At 39.7% G+C, this 14,668-nt stretch overlaps 1 long non-coding RNA gene across 1 annotated transcript in view; it reads right to left on the bottom strand.

Annotated features, from left to right (window-relative positions):
* Window positions 1–13,564: 13,564 nt before the first annotated feature.
* Window positions 13,565–14,668, bottom strand: part of LOC117765200 — a 29,294-nt gene continuing 28,190 nt past the window's right edge. Inside the window, exon 3 of the long non-coding RNA XR_004614529.1 lies at window positions 13,565–13,581. This is a non-coding gene — a long non-coding RNA (uncharacterized LOC117765200). The remainder of the gene's footprint in view (window positions 13,582–14,668) is intronic.

Here is a 14,668-nt window from a genome sequence, read left to right as displayed (position 1 = left end):
CAGCGCTGGTAAATCCCCCATGACTGAGCTGAAAGAGGCTGAAAACCAACACCCTGCTGAAAAGCAAGTCTCCACAAAGGGTTAGAGAACCGGCTTTTCCCATAAGCCACACTGGCGTTCATACTGCAGCTGCCAAGACTGGAGGATACAGTTGGCCGGCAGCATGTCACAGAGACTGGTGTATGTGGTGAGTTCATCGCAGGAAAGTCAAGAAGTCACACATGCACAGTTCCTGTAAAGGGGATCTAGCTAAGACAAAAACTGGATCAGGAAAAATCTGAAATCTATTTTTTTCAAAACGGGTGCCAATGCCAGTGTTCTCTGTCATGATGCCAAGCAAGGGGTCGTGAGGTATTTTTGCTTCGTTACCGAGACAAGAAAGAATGAAAGAAATATTACAGACAAAAATAAATAGCACTGTTCACCATTTGCTCCACTGAAAGGCCTGGCAGCAGCTTTAGATGTTGCTTCATGAGGGGCAAACCATGATAGTACAGTTCAGTGTTGGGAGCAGTGGACCGGAAATTCAACAAAGTACTGTACTGTTCTTCAGATGGTGAAACTGCCTGATTAAAATTGCAGTGCTTCCCACATCTCTAAACTTTTACTGACTGATGTACCAGAAATAACACTCATGTAGTTTTTAAACAAGTCCTTCTTAAGAAAGAATAGGGAGGTAGTCCAGGGTAGTTTACTGGGTATTATAAAGTTGTGTGTATTGTTATGCCCATGTGCTTGAACAAATGCAGTCATGCCATCAGAAACTGTCTCCAGACACACACTTCAGGGTGTTTTTTGCCACTCTCGCCGTGTGCCCCTCAGGATTTACTGTGATAACTCAAATTTTGAAAAAATTTTTTATGGTTCTTAGTTTATGATTAAATATTTGCAAAACTATTGATATCGCTGTCAACCCTGGCTGTACTTGCCATTAGGCGCTAATTGGCAAGTTATAACATGCTAATATGCTGAACTGAGATGGTCAACATAGTGAACATAAACTGCAATGAGCATGAAAATGTAGAAAAAGAATCACTTTGTGTATGTACATCTACAGTTATGTTTCCGTAGACCCTTTTTGTCACAAACCGCAAAATACAATTGTTAAAAGGAGAAAATTGACACAGTTCCATTTCCTCCAGTTCACAAATATTAATTAGAAATATGGTTTACTTGGCTTTATCAGCCAATCACAAGTATTGGGACACTATAAATAGTAGTAGCTGTCTTCTGAGCTCTCCCCTGACCTTTTCCGGACTGTTCAACTTCCGGCACTGTCTTAGGTATGACAGCGGTGGCTGAAAGGTTTGTAACGGATCTTTCCTCATTGTAGCCTCAGACTTTGTGGGTGTTTAAGGTGGATCCCCCCTCACCAGAAGTGATCCCCAAGACGCTGATGGTGAGTTCACCCTTCCTTTGCCCCGTGATTACTTATCAGACTGTATATTAAATGGGTGCTAGTACAGCTGCCACCATAGAACTGCTCTCCTCCTCCCTCCCCTGAACTAAGGGACAGTACTGACTAATTGGTATTTAGCCTGCTGTGGTATCAGTTTTACTGTGTTTCAAACATCATTTTTGTATTTAACTTCAGGTCCATGATCCTAGGGATTGTGAGCCCTGGTAGGTGTTTGGCAGCTTCACTGGGAAGCTGCGTCGGCTCACACACGCTGCAAGAGCACCGCTGCTTTGCTTTACTCTACTTTGCTTTACGCTGTTTTGCCTTACTTTGTTTTATTTTCCTTTACTTAGATTTACTTTGCTGATTTGCCTTAGTTTTCCTACAGTGTCACATCAGAGTGCGTTTGCCATTTTGAGCGTGAGCCTTTTTAAAACGTGAATACGAGTGGGCTTTGACATATTGCCTTTTGTTTCTCTCCTTTGTTACTCTCGTGGTGGATCATCTCACTAGCTGCTCCTGTGTGAGGTGTTTATTTCATGTATTCATTTGTTTTGATTTGGGTTGCAAACGTGGCTACCAAAGTTATTTTATTTTGCATTGGTTTTTTGTGTGTATTTTGTTTAAACTCACAACTACAAGGTCGCCTAATCTATGTGGGTCTATATTATTTCCTGTTTATTTTTTTATTGCATTTAATCTGCAGCCACAGATAATCACAGTAGATTATAACAGATAATCTACTGTTTAGTTATTTATACTTTACTTTATTTTGATGGTGTTACATTGCCTGTCAATGGCTGCTTACTCTATGCAAATAATATTGTTTCTTTGGTAGCTTATTTTGGTTGTTTTGTCTAAAATTGCAAATTTCATTTTATTATGATTAATTGTGTAACTTAGGTTGTTTTGGTTGCTAATTTGTTGATTAGATTATATTTTTTACCCAATATAAATTGATATTGCTTTGGTGTCTTTATTGAATTAGTTTCTGACGCAGCGTGTATGTCTTCCGTATTTTGCAGGAGTTGAGAGGTGGTGGCGGCTGGTGTCTTTGGGTGGCGGTGTCTCCTTCCTGTGTGCTGTGCCTTACACCCACGGGTTTTCACAATTGCATGTGTGTTAGGACGTGTGGATGCACGTGTGATCGAGGTGACTCTCCCTGGGATCCCTCTCCTGCCTCGCTAGCCCAACTCTCCACTGGTAAGCCTCAGCGCTGGATCATTCCCCCCCACCTATATGTCTGCATGGTGTGTGGCAGCTCCATTAATAGTTTACATTGTTGTCATTATTAATAAAGTATTATTTTGGGATGGAACCACATCTTCTGCCTTTCAGTATCATTGACCTGAATGCCTTATGGTTATAAGTATTGGTCTGAGGAAATACATTTTCCCTGGGTTATTATCCCGGGTTGGAGTTGTTGGATTTTCTTTGATAACACTGGTTAATGCTCATCTAACAACTCACAACTATCCTACGTTGCCCCACTATGAAGAAATTGAGTGTTGACCCAGCTTAGCAAATGTTCCATTTTCTTGCACGTGCCCCTTAGTCACAGGCACAGTTTCCAGCTATCTCAGAGTTCCACCAATTAGCTCTGGTCTTTATCCAACCAATTTATAGTGTACTTATGGACTGCCACTGAGGGGTTGCACTACATTTCAGCTGTGTGATGATAATAAAATAATCAAGATTAACATAGCACCAAAAAGACGCAAAAACATTTGAAGGTAAATCAAACCTCAAAGAATACAAAATACACACATTCAGCTTAGAACAGCTGTATTTTGCGATTGTTATGGTTTGCTACAAAGTGATTTACGAAATCAACCAAGTCCAGGGACTAAGCTCGACGAGACTCCACACTTAAAACACCTAGATTGCTCAGTCTATCATCACCCATGGTGGATCTCAAATACGTTTTAACAAGCTTGAGTGTGGAAAAGCTGCATTCACAGGAGGCAGTACTCACAGGTATGACAATAGCAATTTTGCATAATCAGAAGAGCTCATGGAATACCTCTTTAAAATGTTAAATTCTTTTAGTGAGTTGTTAGAGGGCTTATGTATGCCAGATGTTAGTATGAGTCTTTTCATTTGGCATAGCTCATGTCTGAGTTCATCTTAGTTGCATTTATAAATAGAAGCAAATGAAAAAAACGACTCCTCTTGACAAAATGTAGCACTTGCAGGATTTAAGGCTTGGATCCCCATCAATATTTCATAATTTGGTTTTGAGAATTGTCTATTTAACTCACTGAGCATGTTATCAAGCACAGGGTAGAATTATGCTAGCACGAAAAGTGTCCTTGGTCTGCTCAAAACGCTCAACTATTGAGGACAGCCTTCTGCTCTGTTTTGTCTTTCTTTTTGGAGCAGGCTCTGTCTCAACATTGCATTTTTCAGCAGTATTTAAGACTTCTTTTCAGAGTCCCTCAAAGTAGGATTCATCCCTGTAATCTTGAAAACATTTGCACAAGGGCTTCAACTAGATCCACAGCTGAACATGAGAGAGGGAGACTGTAGAAAGTCAGACAGACATCTTGCATCACAAAAACCCTTTGTGCATGTCACCAAAAGGCCAATGTACTGAAGGTCCATTTTAGGGAACAGGCCCTGTGCATCAATACTTCTATCTCCACCGTTTTCTGGAGCTACCTCCTCAAGGACACGAATAATAGTAGGAAGTCTATCAAGTAAGGTACGACAAGCAATATGCCGACAAGCCAACCTTGTTTCACTCAATCCTTGAAGCTCTCTGCGTGCTCCGGCATACATTTATTTCTGTTTGTTGCCCAACCAGGTTACTTTTGTACTCCAGGCCTCAAGTATCTGGATAATTTGTTTTGTTGGTCCTGCAGCATCGAGGTGGTCTGCAGATTCAAAGTGCAAGAAGCTTTCTTTTACAGCTCCTCTATAATGATACCTAAGCACTGAAGACATCTGTTCTTTTCTTTTTTTGTGTCTTTCGTTTCATCTGCCATTAGTGAAAAGATCTCACTTTCCTTGACCTAGTTTATGATGCTCTTGTATTTTGCATTGCGAGGCCCTTTTAACAACTGATGGTGGTGATTACCAATCGCCCCCAATATAGTCAAGAAGTTTCCCCTGTTGTCTGCATCGCTTGTTTCCCTATGACCTCTCTGTGAAATATTTTGGGTTGCAGTTAACAGCAAGACTTTAGCTACAGTTTTTATATAGGCACGGTTTTCTTGTATCTGCTTACTGTGCTCTTTAGTTAGCGTACTGCCTGCATGCATAACAGTATGCAGAGTCCTGAGTCTGTGAGTACTCCAGCCACGAGTGAATATTGTACCAGGAGGCTTGAAAGTTTCTCCGCCTGTCGCCCTGGAGCGTCCTGGGAATGAGTTTCAATCTTGGCTGGATTGGCCCATCATGTCTTGATTTTGAGTGTCTGTTTAATTAAGTTGAACTATTTTTCCCATTCTACATAATGGATGATCCAGGCCTGGGAGGGCTCCTCTCTCCAGCTCTCTGAGTCTGTCTGCTGTGATGTTTAGGGTCTTGGAGAAACACCTACAAAATAATTTGTGTCAGACAGTAAGGTACTGTGAAAATATTTACTCAAAGGTTTTATAATGCATTTTCAACATGATCTGTATTTAAATAGAACACACTGATGGACAATATCAAGGAACTGTAGCTAAGCGTATGTGTGAGAGTCTGGAGGTCCACTTGGGCCAGTGCTCACTGGGGACTCCTCTTTCTCGCTCTCTGCTCCTGCCTTTTCTTTCTCCGTCTCACCCTGTCTGTCATTCTGCTGTGCCTCAGCTGGCATATTTCTAGTCTTATTGAAGAGGATGCTATGTCTTTCTCTTCATATTTACATCTCTGACATAATAAACAAAGCAAAATGCAATATATATCAATCTTACAACCAACATTATAACTAACCCCAGCGAAGTTAACTAAATCAATGCATTCATGAAATTGCCTGCTCAACTTTTAGCCATGACATATGTTTCTGTGGACAAAAAATGACTGTATGCTTTAGCAGAGCTTAGAACGTGTTGTTTTGTTAAAACATGCCCCTACTGTGATGGCAATCAAATTCCCCGATAATAAGTATTCAAGACATAATTAGACTAAAGTTTAAGACTAAGCTACAGTCATTCTGAGGTTCCTGGTGTAACTGCTGTATTTCCTTGTATAAAAGTAGTCCCGTGTAATCAAATAAAAACCAAGCCCAACCTTTCCACATAACTGTGGACATGTTAGGGCTTTGCTTGCCTGAAAAAAGTCAGTCAGATGAAAAGTAAAGGCATGATTTTGTCAGTATTGCATCATCACTATTACAGTTCTCTCTCCCCCATTCTTCTCAAACAGCCCAACAGGTCGAGGCAGATGACTGCCCACACCAAATATGGTTCTGGGAGTTTCTTCCTGTTTTTTTGCTCCACTGTCACCAAATGCTTGCTTGTTGTCGGAACTGTTGCATTTCTCAACACAATAAAGTCATGCCTTAAGAATCATACAGCGCCTTGAGACAATGTATGTTGTGATTTGGCACTATACAAAGAAATTAAATTGAACCGCATTTAATTGAATTGGATCACCACCCACACTTAAGTAAGACCTGAATGAGAAGAATTAATTAACAATCCAACTAAAAAATGAAACAATATCAAGCAACTAAACAGATGAACCATGAAAACATGCGGACCAACCTTTTGGACAAGCTAACCTACCATTGTCACTTTAACTTTCCTTCCTCTTTGGTTTCTTTTGTGGCAGGGTTATTATTTCATGATAACCTATTATTCATAACTGCAATATTACACAAGTGCTCAGTAGTTATTGCTACTTAATGACATGACTATTCATTAGTCATTCATTATTACATGGGTATTTAGTACTAACGGGCTGGACTCACCCATCTTTGAACTCATCCCTCATCTCAACTACACACCTTCATTTTCTAATAGTTCTAATGATGCATCTTACATGGTTTGCAGGGACAACATCTGTCCACAGACAGAAACAAAGTACCAAAGGACTCGAAAGCAGTCCTGAGTTCCCACTACAGTATCTCCCGGAACACACACAACTTTATATTGGAATCACATAATACTTTGCAAAGTTATCTTGGTTCTAAAATGTAGGAAAAAATCCTTCAACGTGAGGATTTACCCTTCAACAGATATTTTACAGTCAAACGGCAAGTTATCTAACAGCATCTCATTTCCAAGTCAGATGTGGTTTTCCTTTGTGCACGGTGAGCCGCATGGGCCAGAGCAGTCAGCATGTGGACAACATATTTGAAAAGGTCATAGTTATTCACAGCCAGATGCACAAGAAACTCTGAAAAGGTCAGGAGGTGTGTTCCAAACTTGGAGAGACTCTTGGTTTAGGTTTGTAGTTGTTTGTATTTTGGCAAAGGTGAACGATATTCCCTCCAAAACACATTCAAAGAACGAACGTAATGTGTGGTCTAATTGTCTCAGTGTTTGAAGTGTCACTTTCATCTAGATGAGCAGCACAATTACACACTTCAGGGGTTTCAATTGCTATTTCAAGTGCTCACTATTTAACCTTTGATAGTCTGGCTAATGGCTGGATTGTCCCACTGTACAGCAGTCGCAATCTACACAACAAACCCAACACACACACCCTTTCCACAAGAGGAAAGGAAGGTTGAGAGGGGCAGCTGTTAAAGCTGTTCAGTTGTTAAGATGTGTTGAAAATTGTTTGACGATGTTAAGTGAAAATGACATAAAGAAGAGAAGGGTAACCCTAATCTATAGTTCAATTTATTTTCTAAAATCAAGCATTTTTTTAATACTTTTTAATACTTTTTTAAACATTTTTAGTTGACATGAGAAAATAGCATTTATTTTTTTACCCAAAATTTGTAATCCACCAATACAGTTCGAAAACTGAGAATAACTACTGTTAAATATTATTTCATTATACTTTCTTTAATTTGATGACTTGTTGACTGCACACAGACGTTGATACATTTAATATTCCATTATATATTGCACTGATCAATATTATGATGTTCTGGACCTTTGCTTGAAATTTTTTCTGTCTGGACCTGCATTTTAAAAGTAACAAATATAACACCACTAAATATTCAAATCAATTCACAAAAAGTTAGTGGCTGCACACAAAATAATTCTTAAAGGTTATGCAGCTATATCAAGAAAACCCACACTGGTGATTTCCCTTTTGTTGGTTACAATTCTTCTCAGGTCTATGAAAGTGTGTACAGCTCTTTCTCACTCTACTGTTTCTTATTATCTTGTTGGTTCAAGGAATCCAGTGATCGATCCCAACCCCCCAAATCATCCCTAAAACATTTGTGGTGGTCGACAAGGTTTTCCACATGTTGTGTTGACATTAAAGATATCTAACATGTCAGCCTTTTATCATTTTTACTAATATTTTACATGTAATAATTGTGATTGTGAGATTCATGGCACATATATGTTTGTATTACAACTGAAATATAAATTGTCTACTGTTTAATATTTATTGGAATTAAATGGGGCACATAGTGTGTTACACCACTGAGAAAGATGTAAAAGAAATGCCAAACTATGAATAAGTAAATAACTGAAAAAAATGAGGTCTCACACACAGTCAGAGCGGACATAAGTATGAAAGTGTTTCCAATGAATAAAAATGAGTGTATTCCACAGTTATGTACTGTCTGGATCAAAGTGGACCAAAGTCTGATACATATAAAATTAAAAATATTTTAAATTTGTGAGGTGTTTTTTAAAGATTCACATCTACAGTCAAGAAGCCAGTGAGTATTGAGAAGTAGACTAACAGGTTGGTTTTGCCCTGTGCCCCCAGTTTGTAATGCATGTTAAACATTGGTGACATCATGAGACCTGATAAAGCTCCTTCAGAGCCACCGAAGACAGTTTACAACTACAGTGTAGCCGGAATAGTACACGCTACTCTTCCTGAGAAGTCAAGTGACCTTGACATGTAAATGTTTCCCCTAAACAACAAAATGTCTACATGTAAATGAAATATAGCCCAGATGGGTAAAAGCTCTTTTAATATGTAATCTATTGTCTGAAGCAGACCAATGTTGGGCTATGAGCCATTTGTTCCTACAGTAACACTGAGTTTGCATAGTCCTATCAGCACCTAACAAACTCATGTTTGTTTTACCTCATGGCCTCATAAAGAGTCATATGGTACAATACCTGTCCTCTGACTTCAAACCAGCTGTGTGGAGAATGTGGCGGAGCTGCTTACAACCCACTCAGGTATGAGAACAGCTACATTAAGCTGAGGGACAAATGAGATTTACTGTGAGTGTGGGTACTCTCTGTACAGTACCAGGTACTGTAGATGAGGAAATCAGGAGTTAACTAAATGAATTCATAAATTAGTTAAGTTGTTTAAGAAAAAATGAAGTGTGCCTCACTGTGCCTGCATTCCCACGTTTCACTAGCAAGAACCACACTACAACAATAGGGAGTTTAAAGGATTTCATTGGAATTGATGATTGGAAGATGAATGGATGGAGGTGAGGATGGGTCTGATGAGGGAAAAAAGGATTAGGGGATGTGGGTATAGGGATGAGGGAAGGAGATGGAAGAGGATGAAGAAATGTGATCTGTTCGGTTCATCGTACAGATCTAAATCAGGCAAGCTGATGGGCAGTTCGGGGTCCATGATGAGTTTAGCTTTGATAAGCAATTGATATTGTTTTAGTAAATGAAATCGTGCATAAACACTTGTACCAAAGTTTGTCTGCAAGAAATCTGAGACAAAAGCTACTTGCACTTTCTCCAGGAGTGTATGTGTGAACGCAAATGTCTGAGTGAGAGCCTCTGGATTATCTCCAACTGGCCCCAAGTATAAAGTCAGCAGAATCCAATGTGAGAACACAGGAGGACTTCCCCCACTGGATTTACCTCGAGCAACTGGGTCGACGTTTCCAACATGCGCCAGTCGACTTTTAGGCTTAAAACAATGTGTAAATGACGCTGTTTATAGTCGAATGTGAATGTCGGGGCTTGCGGACACTTGGATGACACCACAGGAGCAGTAAGGAGGCATGGTATTTTTTTTTCTTTTGCCTCACCATTGACTTCAATTGTATTGGATTCTGCTCTAACACTGTTTACCCCTGAGACTCCTTGTGGACTCAAACACTTCACCCACCCCTCCATTGGCATAGTGATGAGTAAATAATGAAAACAATACCAACAATACCACTCTTCTTCTGAAGAAAGCTCTCTTCAGACAATTGAAAAAGGCTTGATGCTTTTTTATCGTGTGGCTGTGGTGCGCATCCTTGTCATTGCAATAGCTGTCTGGTTTGGAAATGTGAATGTAAAGGAGGGGAGAACATTGAACATGGTGGTGTGTACTGCATAGAACATTACAGGGTGGGATCTCTCACCACTAAAGGAAATCTACAAGGCCAGACTACAAAAAAAGGAAAGAAAAGAAAGGCTTAAAGATCTTAAAGGACTCCTTCCACCCAGCTAACTGCCTTTTTAAATGTCTCCCCTCTCATAAGAGACTAAAAAGTGTTGAGACAAGAACAACCAGATCCCACCTCCTCAATACTTTTATAGGAACATGGTCTGTAAAATGTACAGTAAAAAATATACCTTATGACAGCTGATTTAACAATGTGTGATTACTTCTATAAGCTCACTGAATGAAAAGTATTAATTTGAAAGTCTCAGACAAGTTTGCCCGAAAAGAAAATACAAAAATATAAAAGGAAACTGCCATCCAAAACAGCCCATACAAGAATTTAAATCGAAAGCCTCTATCAAAAGGATGATATCATTTATCTGTGCCCTCCAATCCTAAAGTCATCTTTCACTGCAACAATGGCCATATAAACAGTACAAAATCTTTGTTTATGTTACAGGGTAAGCATGTGATTGGCCTAGTCTTAACTTTTTTCCATGTGACAGGCCTTCTGTCAGTCTGAACCTGACCGTAGGCTTAAAAACAGGAGCGGTCATGGTTTGGGACTTAAGAGCTACTTGGTTGAGGTTGGGGAACAAATGAGGTCATGGTTAAAACAAACCAATATTTACTGTTTGTAGAAAACAGGAATTAAATGGGGTTCCCATGCTTAATCCTCTCATCCATCCACTCAGACCTCACACTACCAGGCTAGAGTCGCTTTCTAGAGTCGTGATCCACACAACATCTACCAGAACCTCATGAAGCCCTTCAAACCTCTAGAATCCATTCAAGAATGATATGGAAACTCCAACAGAGCCTGTCAAAGCCGTGCAAGGACTCCTGCAAGACCCCATGAGCACCTCAAGGATTCATGGAACCTCCCGGTGTGTCCCCATAGGTCCAGAATCCTTGAGCGCAACTAATGTTCAGGCTACATGACTTTCAGAGTCAAAGTCATTATAGGACTTGCTGGAAGAAACCCCAGACTAGTTTGTCTGTTAAACTACATTTGGTAACAAAAAACACATGAGAAGTGACGTGGTAAGTCTCTGTGATTCTCCTGCTCCTCTGGGTGTCACCCTAAGTCACATCAAATGGTTCTGTGGACATAACAGTGGCAAATCATGATTATCTTAAACTTTTACAAAATGTAATAAGTTTTTTAATAACTTAGGGGAAATAATATATAAATGATTTATTATATTTCAATAATGTAATAGTTTTATATATATATATTTTACCTTAATAATGTACACTTACATTTTTTTCTTTTTACATACTCAAACTTAGCTTACTACAAACTGTATTTCAGTAGTACTTCATATAAAGGCAAAATGCAATAATCAGGGGCTACAACATGCACCTCTACCACATTCACCCACCAATTCATTTAAATAGTTAGCCTAATAAAAATCTTGCCATAGCAGGTACATTTTCAGTGATTGAAGAGCTCATACATAGCAATTAGCGCCTGCCGATTGAAGGCCAATTTAGCTCTGATCTCTGGCTTTTGTTGGTGACTTCCAAAACTTGTTGGCAAGGGGAAAATCTGGCAAATGTGGTAAACTAGGAGGAAAGGCGGGAGGAAAGTGTATGCATATCAGTGTGCGTGATCGTGTGCATGCATGTCTGTGTGTGTGGTTGTGTGTTTGTGTGTTTGTGTAAGGCCGGGTTCACACCGGATGCGGAAGCGCCGCGCCGCGCAGCGCAGCGCCAAGAAAAGCTGTCCGCTTCCTTTCCGCCCCCATGTTAATCAATTGGGCTATTCACATCGGCTGCGAAGTGTCGCGCAGCGCTGAGGACGGTTCGCGCTCTGCAGCGATGGTTTTCCACATCTGGTCTAAATCAATTAAACAATATAAATTACATATTATATATGATATAAATGATCAAATATGCAACCCATACTTTGGATTTCCCTGCTGTTCTCCTGGAGTTTCAATTTCCCAGCTTTTTTCCCCCACATGATTACATTTCCCCCTCTGCCCCTCCACTACAAGCACACAAGCAGACAGACAGACAAAGAGAGGGGGGGGGGGGGGGGGGGGGGCTATGAAGACCATCATCATTTACCCCCGAACCCCTTTGTGTTTGTAAGTGTCTGTTGTTCAGGGTGAATCCCAGACATAATGTGTTTGATCCTGTAGCTGAAGCGGATGTTGTCTGAGGTAGCTATGAAAGTAACATACTCCATGTCTCAGCAGGTGTGACCTCAGTTCCCCTGCTTCCTTCCAGTTGTGTGTGTGTGTGTGTGTGTGTGTGTGTGTGTGTGTGCGCGCGCTGTGTGTGTGCGTGCTGTGTGTGAGTGTGTGTGCGTGCTGTATGTCATTTGGGACCTTCAAGGATGTCCTCTTGCAAACAACCTGCCACCTACGCAGCTCCTGTGTCCTCTATGGTTATTTTGTTGTTGTGGATTCAGTTTAGCTTCACTCACACATTAAATTCACATTAGCCAAATACAAGCAACACATTTTAGACATGAGATCACTAATTTCCTTTGTGATATATTCATTGTATTGTATTACATTAATATCAAATGGTGTGAAAAAGCATTTCATACATTACAGTTGATTTTATTTATTTAATACTATTTGTGCTATTTTACCTTCCTTCTAAATGTTGTTTCACAAGTTGAAAGAATATGAACCGTAGGGTAATACTGAATAAAAGACTTAATTACAAAAACAATCCATTTCAAAGTATAAAAATTCAGTGTTTGACATTTATGTCTACACGCAGTAGAAATATTCTACCACAGTCTATTACAAGCTGTAACTGTGCTTTTATATTGTTGTGATAAATCACAGGAAGGCAAGGCGATGCTTATCTGTCACATCTGCTCTGCTTACTCATCCAGCTAAAATGTGGTGAATATTATTTACCTGAATGGTTTCATGTAGAATCCATTAATACAACAGAGCAACAGAAACTTTTTCATGAACTGACTGATGCATAAACTGAGTTTATTGTCAAATCACTGCACCTTCATGTGAAGACTGAACTTTTTAGCACACCCAATGGTCCGACTTAGCTGTGTGTAATGACTTCTTATCAGACTTCCAATTCCTGTCTGGACTGATGCCTTGAAACAATATTAGTCAACAAATAAAGCAGCTGATGTTGAATGCCTGAAACCAGCAGGTAGATAAACACAAGGTGCATGCAGCAAGTATGCGTCTTACCTTTGCGCTCCAGTGATTTAATCCAAACAGTTTATTCCAAGTGCTTCTCACATCATCCACCTTTACTCTGCAACAGGCTACAATTAGCTCCCATGTTAAAGGGAGGAGGGAAAGCAAGCCCCCAGCTCCTCCCCTCACACTGAGAGCAAAGTGCAACTTCCTGGTGTGCAGGATGGCGGGGCAGACTTTCTGAGGGATAATACAAGTGCTGCCAACATTCACAGTCAAGGGATAGGAGTGGGATTATTACTAGAGGTTATAGTACACCCAGCTGGCTCAGGGAGCAGCAGTGAGGAGACAAAGAAACTGGTTCTGCAACTTCTCAGGCAGATCACAGCAGAGCTGTCTGAGGTTTGAATGAATGTACTTCACCTACTTCCCCAGATAGAAGACAGATCAAATTATACTGACTATGCTAAAACATTGTGTCTGTGGCAGATACTCCAACACTGCAGTACATACAACACACATTTATAAGCATAGCTATTAGCAAACATTTTATTGTTTGATAATATTGTTCATGTGTTTGGATTTAAATAAAGGATTGTTTTCTTGTATTATCTGTACATTTTCAATCTACTAGTGCAGTGGCCATTCTAAACCTGCCTGTTTGGAATTTTCTCGTCTCTTAGCCTGTGGTAATGCTCCAGAGCTACTTCCCAATTATTCCTTGTCATCTGTGCTCCCTAATCCCAGGAAATAATTAAAACGTAACAGGCCTCCAATATAATGTAACAGTGCTTTCTATAAACAGTGAATAGTGCAGAGTGAAGTTAAACATTTTGAGTTCATCCTACCTGGTTTAACGGTCATGAAGATTCTGTCATCAAATTAAACCAAATTGCCTTTATTACTCTGGTTTATATAAATTTGAATTATTTACTGAACAGTTGTTAATTTTTCATACATTACATGTCACTATTTCAGAGTCTGTTAAGCAACGGACACAATCTTCAGACCCAAGTTCAAAACTTTTCAGAATAAAAGCTCTAATTCAACTAAATATAAAGCAATACAACAGCTAGACAAACATTGTGATTTTACTTTGAAGACAAGTGAATTGGTCAAACCACTGCTAGGTGATCAGAGTTCGTAGAAGAAGACATGTTCAACTTGGTCCCCAGACTGAGGGGACTACTGCCGTGCCCCCACTGACCGAAGAAACTGGCGACCAGCTCTCTCTAGCAAACTTTATTAATAATGAGCCTATTGTCCAAATTGCACCAAATGTGTAACTGCACTTCGCTGGTGCGAGTATGAAGCCAATTAGATGAATCTTGAGATGTGCGTTCTTCATACAGACTAGAGTCTGATACATTTTCAAGTCCACTATGAGCCAGTATTAATTTATCCATTTATCAATGGATAATTATGAGGAATCAACCTAGAGGGGAATTTACGTTATGCAAGAAAAAGGTATATATTTTGTGTATGTTGTTGGCTAAGTTGATTCCAGTATTTGTTAACTCAATGTTTGAATTTGCCTTCTACAGCATATTAAATGATTACAGGGTTAGTATATACTACAGGGTTAGTATATACTAAAGTATCACATGTTTTCCTAAAAAAAATCAAGAAGGCCCATATTTCCAGGGTCTATAAATAATGAAAATAAATGTAACAAAGCAGAAAAAGCTATGATTTTGGTTTGGTGTCATTTCAA

Source organism: Hippoglossus hippoglossus, chromosome 7 (assembly GCF_009819705.1).
Source record: "Hippoglossus hippoglossus isolate fHipHip1 chromosome 7, fHipHip1.pri, whole genome shotgun sequence".
In the NCBI taxonomy this organism is placed as follows: Eukaryota; Metazoa; Chordata; class Actinopteri; order Pleuronectiformes; family Pleuronectidae; genus Hippoglossus; species Hippoglossus hippoglossus.
Note: the sequence above shows the minus strand (reverse complement) of the source record. Positions and strands in the feature narration are given on the sequence as shown.